The 7773-nt window shown below is 37.2% G+C and overlaps 1 protein-coding gene across 1 annotated transcript in view; it reads right to left on the minus strand.

Moving 5' to 3' along the window:
* LOC150098485 (uncharacterized) overlaps positions 1-6192 on the minus strand; it is a 43800-nt gene extending 37608 nt beyond the window's left edge. The window contains exon 1 of the mRNA XM_090405859.1: positions 6044-6192. The gene's annotated coding sequence lies outside the window, so the exon portion shown is untranslated. The remainder of the gene's footprint in view (positions 1-6043) is intronic.
* Between the last annotated feature and the right edge of the window lie 1581 nt (positions 6193-7773).

The raw sequence follows: 7773 nt of genomic DNA on the forward strand, positions 1-7773 counted from the left end.
GTTTCAGGACTGTACAAGGATAGTTATGAGGATCGGCTGAGGGAATGTGGACTGCAGAGTTTCGTGGATAGAAGGAGAGATGATATGATTGGGACTTTTAAACTGTTGAGAGGTGGTTACAGGGTTGACACTGGGGAGTTCTTTCGCTTGGTTGAACAGCGGGAAGGAGTGATGACAAGAGGCCATCCCTGGAAGTTACGAAAGGAAACTGTGAGCAAGAGGGTGAGGAGTGGTTTCTTTGCATAAAGGGTAGTTGAGCCGTGGAATGCATTGCCTGATGGAGTGGTGAGGGCGAGAACGGTCAATGAGTTTAAGGAGTGGTATGATAGACTTTGTGTTTCTTAGGGGGGGGGACCTCCCCTCGATGAGTCTTGACAGACTTTATGTTCTTAGGAAGGACCTCCCACGATGAGTCTTTTGACTCCATGGAGGCCTGAATAATAATAATAATAATAATAATAATAATAATAATAATAATTAGAACAACTTTAACTACACAGATAGGCCTATAATTTGATACTTGAGTTCTGTCACCTCCCCTTATGAAGCTACACAATTTTGTCTTCCTTCCACTCCTTTGGAACTTGATCTAATGCAAGATTCATATTAAACAAATATATTAAAGCAGATGCCAACTCCCTGGCACATTCCTTCAGCATACGTGTTGATATATTATCATGTCCCACAGCCTTATTAACATCAAGTTTGCTAAATTCTCCGTATACCTCTTGCTCACAGTAGGTCTCTTCTCCTCATTATCAACTGCTCTCAAACTCTGCATGATGTCACATTTACAAGAATGAAAGACCTTTATGAACTGCTCATTTAATATATCATATCCTCTGCAGCAGTTGTTCTTATATCATTTTCTCCAATCAATGTTTTATCATTTTTTTTTTTTTTTTTTGCTGGCTATGTATCAAAAAAAACTTCCTAGGATTTTTTCTGGATTCATTAACTAACTGCTACTCATACCTCACTTTTGCTACCCTTGCCAAGTCATTCATTCACCATGCCTGTTCTTTGTAATCTTCATGGAATTGATTATTACCACTTTCTGAAAGTTATTATTTGGTCCTTTTCATTAAGATTGAAACATACTATTGGATTTTTAAGACCATGGATTTAATAAAACATTTATATATAATTGTCTACTAGTTTCTCTAGCTGTAAATGTCTAGCTTTGTCAAGACGAGAAAGGTTATGCTGGTATTAAATGCAAAAAACTTTTTTGCATTTAATACCAGCATAACAGCTAGAGAAACTAGTAGACGATTATATATAAATGTTTTATTAAATCCATGGTCTTAAAAATCCAATAGTATAGTACCACTTTTCTTATGTTGACTCCATAATGCCTTTTGCCTCTGTATCGCATTTTTAATCTCTTCATTCATCCATTTTCACACCTACCTTATTTAATCTTCTGACCTTTGGAATACATTTAGACTGCTTCTACTAGATAGTTCTTGAATGTCCCCCAAGCTGCATTGATCTCCTTTCCAGCAAACTTTTCATTCCATGCTACACCTGCAAGCTATCTCCTGAGCTTCTCATAATCATAAGGCTTGTATTTATAATATCCTCTGATGAGATGATCAAATTCAAGACTCTGAATCCACGTGTACCCACTGTTATATACTGCCTGAGGTAGTTGTCCCTCAAACCTCTAGAAACTCATTTTCTTCATTTCCAGTTGCTATCTCATCATCCCAGTCTATATCGGCATAATTAAAATTGCTCATAATGATCACCTTTTTCTTATTTACTTGACTAATTTGATTATATAATTCGTGATCACTACCATCCACATAACCAGGTCTATAACAACATTCAACTGAGTATTTCATTCTATTCACCTCTATCTCACACCATACTGCCTCAAAACCAATGGCCATAACTCTTTCTCTATCATCAATAGCACTCCCCCCCCTCCCTTTTTACCCTTTTTGTCTTCACGAAACACATCATCTCTTCCATCTCTATTCCTGCCAGAATGTCATCCTACCATGTCTCACTTATTCCAACAATTCTTGGGTGAACAGACTCAATTAATACAACCATTTCCTTTGCCTTGTTTCTTACACTTCTAACATTTGCATACAAACATAACACTCATTCCTAGATCTATAGCAAATTTCACTCATACCACTTATTAGATGCGACTCATACTTAACTCTGGCTTTTCCTTTTCTCCTTATTCATCTTAGAACCTTCTTCAAATTCAACTATTTTCCCTTGATCCCACGTCATCCCCTTCCCTTTTTGTCTACACACACACACACACATTCACATTCTCTTAGAGCATCAACCTTTCTCACACTGTTCCCTGTCCACACTGAGCCTCCCTGTTTCCCTATTTGTGTTGCATACTTGTTCTCTCATTCTCTATACTCATGCTACCCACTTCTTCATTCATAACCACCACTTTAATCTCTCCTTCCTTACTCTCCCACTGATTTACATTGCTTCTTACTTGATCAGATTTATTCTCTGCACCCAATTCTCTACCTTCCAACAGACTTAAGTTTGACTTAACACAAAAGTTCTTAATCTGAAGATGTCAGAAAGAATAACCTACATACAGAAGTATTTAAAAAGATATAATACAAGGATTGATAAAGGCAAATTCTTTATCAGGTTTTTGATGAAATTAAAGATGCTGAAGAACAAAAAGATGGTAATGCACTTTACCATCTTTACTGTTCTTAGAAGATTGAATGATATATATATAGAAATCATCGAAATATCATTAAAAAAATACAAAATAAAGACCTTTAATACCAATGTGAAGGCCAGGTTATTACATGAATGGGAGATATGGAAAATGACAAAGAAACAGGAAGCCAAATTAGTTTTCAAAGTGGATGCATAAAATATTAAAAATAGTTTTGGCCACAAATGATAAAAAATGAAGAGTAATATAAGCAAATAAAATATTACCATATAAATGAAAATACACTGATAGAAGCAGACCAGCCAAGTACTGAGAATGGACAGAGGAGAAATTCTACAGGCAAAACCTTTAAGTGCTTTTCAACTGAAAGTGAGTTAACCATCTCATACAGATGTGACAAGATTTTTTATCCCACAGAAAGTTCTTCCCAGCTTTGCATCATCTGTAAAGTAGGGAAGAAGTATAAGGAGTAGTGCAGATGTTGTGGCTTATGAAAGTGTGCAGATCTGCCAAATTTAATGTTGCAAAGTGTAATGTTTTGAAATTTGGTGGTCAAGGATGGGATGAGTAGTATACAATTAATGGGAAAATTCTGGAAGAAATGACAGATCAGGGAATGGTGATGTACGATGACTTGAAGTTTATGAGTCACATTGCTAAAAATTGTGAATAAAGATTATGGCAGTGATGAGAAGGACCTTAGCATATATAAGAAAAGGATTCTGGTTCCCCTGCATTAGGCCTTGATCAGGATGCACATGGACTATATGCAGATCCAGTCACCTGATTTTCAAAGGAATGAGGATATCTTAGAGTGGGTCAAAGGAGATTTACTAAGTCACTGTCAGGTTTTCTAATAAATATCAATAATGTGGGAATACAATTTACAGAGCCTTATTACATAGAAGAGAGGAGTTATGATTGAGACATGAGTTAGTGAGGAGTTGTTACCAGATTAATACAGAAGAGATGTTTCATAGAGTAGAAAAAGACAAAGGCAGAACAAGAGGCTATCCCCTCAAAGCTGTAGATGGAGGTGTGTGTGCAAGGGGGTCAAAAGCAGGTTTATGCACATTTCACATGGAGTGGCTGATGAAAAAAAAAAAAAAAAAACTATAAATACCTCCACAGCATAACTGCAAGAATAAAACACTGTGACCTTCAACTGGAAAATACAACTGTTCAATTTTCATCATGACAAAAGGAATCTTTATATGAACTTTTCAACTGAAGGTGAATTTTTCTTGTTTGTTTGTTTGTCTGTTTCTCCCTTCTGGAAACTTGGGGGTTTTCATGCTGCATACAAGATGAATTGGCAAAAAAACGCACAATTTACTGACAAAAATTCTATTGATGATTGGTAGGTGGTGCTGTGTGTAGGATTAAGTGGAGATGCCAGTTGTGTGGAATGGAGTGCACTCTGCAATAAGTCCTCGGATTCCTGGATATATCATGTAACAATAATGAGACTTAATACAAGCACACCTGTCAAAGAATATGCACAAATACATTCAAAAACCATATATATGATGGTTGAGGATGTCATTTTGAATAGTGTGGAGCTTTCCGTGAGGAAAAGTTAATTGCCTCCTTTGACTTATAATGACATCAGTGTCGGTGAAGAAAACTTTCCAGAAGAATGATGTTTTCTGCATCACCATCTCAGGAGTGGTGGTAAAAGTATCAGAAAAGTTGGTTAAAGACAGAATTCAGGAATGGGTGGATATGATCCTCTATGGGGAGGGGGGGGGGCATGGTTTTGTTAAAGGTCAGTCCTGCCTTAGTAATTTATCAACTTTTTACAACAGAGTGATAGCAAGTTGGACAAGAAGAACTGCTATTGAGCATACTGCTGGATTTTGCTGAGGCGTTTGGCAGGATAACCCATGGAATACTGTGAATTAGAACAAATGGGATGGATATTACACTGGTGATGTGGATACAAGAGTAGCTTATGGCCAGATACCAAAAACATACTGTATGGAGGAGCAGCCCAGGATGAAGCAGGTGACCAGTGGGGTGCCGCAAGGCTCTGTGCTTGGACCATTTTTGTTTAATTTGTATATAAATGATATAGGAAATGACTTGAAGGGAGATATTCAGTTGTTATCTGATGATGCAAAGTTGGGTAGCATAATAATCAAGCTGGCGGTATGGACAAAAGATATGGATGTCAGTTCAATGTGGAAAAGTGTCAAGTTATGCTTTTTGGGATTAAAAGATTAAAAGCTGTGTATCACATTGATGGAACTGCACTCAAGGAGATTGATGAGGCTAGTGACTTAAAGGTGTGGATGGATAGAGAGGGGTCAGAGGCCATATTGCTAGTGTCCAAGATAGCTCATAGGATTAGATGGGTTTTTCTCCCAAAAAAAAGAGTTGTAGTGTAGGTGTCTTCCCTCAATGAGTCTTCAGACTCATTAGGAGGTGTCATAAAATAAAAATAATAATAATAATAATTGGTTATTGAAGAACACACTAACATGCAGAGATAAAGAAGTTATTATTCCTCTTTATAAGGCATTGACGTCCACATCTAGATTACTGTACTCAGGTATGGTTGCCTGGATTCCTTGGAGATGAAGTTGATTAATGACCAAATGATTAAGCTGGTCATTAATAGTCCGCGCGGTTAGCCTAGTGGCTATGCGCTTTGCAACCATATGCCTGGGGAAGGAGTGTCCTAGGTTCGATTCCCGTCGGTGACGTGAGGAGCTGAAGGATCTTCCTCAGCCATAGCCAAGTTAGCCAGTCTTGGGCATGGAGAGCAGGGTTTTTTCCCCAGTTTATTCTGGGGTTTTTCATCCCGCAAAGCAGGCAAACTGGCCTTGAGAACTCAACACTACAGGCCATAGGATACACCGGGGCATAAGGCTGACCACCTTATCCTGTAAAAATGGAGCGAGGTCCGATGATCAATGGACCTTCGACACCGCAAGGTAAAAGAGGGTATAAGGAAGATGATGAATAAAGATGATTAAGCTGGTTAATGCTGTAAGAAAAGCTCAATACATCGATTGAGAGTTTGTGTGTTACAGATGTTGGATGAAAGGTAGAGAGGATATAATAGAAAAATTTGAGTTACTAAAAGTGTTTTATAGGACTGGTGAAGGGGAAATATTTCAGCTAGTGGTGGAAGAACAAGAGGTCATCCCTGGAAATTAAATGTGGTTAATAACGTTGCGAGGATTAGATATTTCGCTTGGAGAGTGGTGAATGAATTGAGTGCGTTGACTAACTATTGTGAGTGCTTCGTATGTCAATGAGTTCAAGAAGAGGTATGATAGATATTGTGGGGATAGTCTGTATAATAATAATAATAATAATGGAACATTAAAAGTCATAGCCGACATGCTCTATACTTGCCTGAATAAATAGTTGATATCCAATACCAGGTTAAACAATAATTTCACGAATACTACATTAAATAATTACGGTAATTCTGGAAATAAAACGGAACAACCGTTCAAAATTACAACTAAATTCTTATACACCGCTGAATTACCGAAACACACCACAGCAGCAAACGCAAACCAAAACTAAACTTAGTAGGCATCACATCTTATGTAAGTGAGCCTCCAATCACTTTCTAGTAAAACTTAAATAAACAAAAGTGCTCGGCGAATAGTCGGATCCACCGGACAAGTATCATGTGCACGTGTCTGGTGTATACAATAGGCGATGCACGAATATCACATATTAAACAAGTGTAATTTCGGTATGTTATGAATTTGAGTGTTATTTAACAATGTAAATAAAAAGTAATTATCCATAAGTAATAAAGTGAATGAAAGAAACAGAAAAATTAATAATACAAATTTATTAGAAATAAACAACAAATAATATTTATATAGGTATTATAAATTGGAAAAAACTAGAAAACGCGGTTCAGAAATACAATTAAATTAAATTAAATTGAACTACCGAAACACACACCTAACATCAATAAACCAAAACTAAACTTAGCAGACATCGCATCTTATGCAAGTGAAAACCTCCAATCACTTTCTAGTAAAACTTAAATAAATAAAAGTGCGCAGCGAATAGTCGGCTCCACCGGACACGTGTCATACTACACAATAGTGTAATTTCACTATGTTGAATGAAAGAAACAGAAAAAATAAATAAAGAAAGAAATACTAATTTATTTGTAAACAATAAATAATATTTTATTGTTTGTTCCCAATATATATAGATATATAGAGGAAATTTTTCTAAGCCTTTTTCGACCGGTTCCCGAGTTAGTCGATCTCTGGCCGCCAAGTGGGTTTTATTCCCCCGGAAACTCGGGTTTTTCGTCCTGTAAACTCAAGAAAATCGACCGTAGAACTCACATTATTTCAGACATTAAATACGATTGTTAGGGTGAGGGACCACGAAATGGCGACACCTGTAGAGCCGTCTCTCTTTTCTGCGTGCCCTTAATTAGCCTCGGGCCAGCTATCGCTGATTGGGTACCAGCGGAGATTGAACTGCCCATTCAGTCTCCAAAAAGTTATCAAGAGCTAAAAACGACCTCGCCTACTCCCTGTATATACGGAATAAAAATGCGTTAGCTGATTTTTTTATTTTTTATTTTATAACTTTGAACCATTATATATTATCCATATTTTATAGTCAAATTTTAAAAAAATCGAAATTTACCGGTTTATTGAGAACTGCATTAGTTTGCAGAACAGAACACATGCTGTCTGGAAGTGTGCACTCTGCCAATTATAGAGGCTGTATGCTTTTCCTGCAAAATCAAAAACTAAACCCCAGAGCAGTAAACATCTACTAGAACCTAGAACCATCCTATGAGTCATGGCATCTACAATAGACAGAACAACTTACAGAGTTAGCAACCCTCGAGCGAAGCCCAACTCATCCCTAAAATCCCAGCAAACCTGATCTTTCAAACATGACAAGTTGTATCGGAGAAATGCTGTCAGAAATCTGACAAATCAACCCCACAAGAAGCAAAAGACATCGTCCTAAGGCACACTCAGATACGGTTCTCTACAAGCCTCAATGGATAGACACAAGAATCCACCTCTCTACAAATTGTCAGCTGGAACGCAAACGGATTAACCAACAATATCCTAGAACTTCAGAAA

Source organism: Typopeltis vanoorti, chromosome 15 (assembly GCF_054136105.1).
Source record: "Typopeltis vanoorti isolate ZY-2024b chromosome 15, IOZ_Tvanoo_1.0, whole genome shotgun sequence".
Lineage (NCBI taxonomy): Eukaryota > Metazoa > Arthropoda > Arachnida > Uropygi > Thelyphonidae > Typopeltis > Typopeltis vanoorti.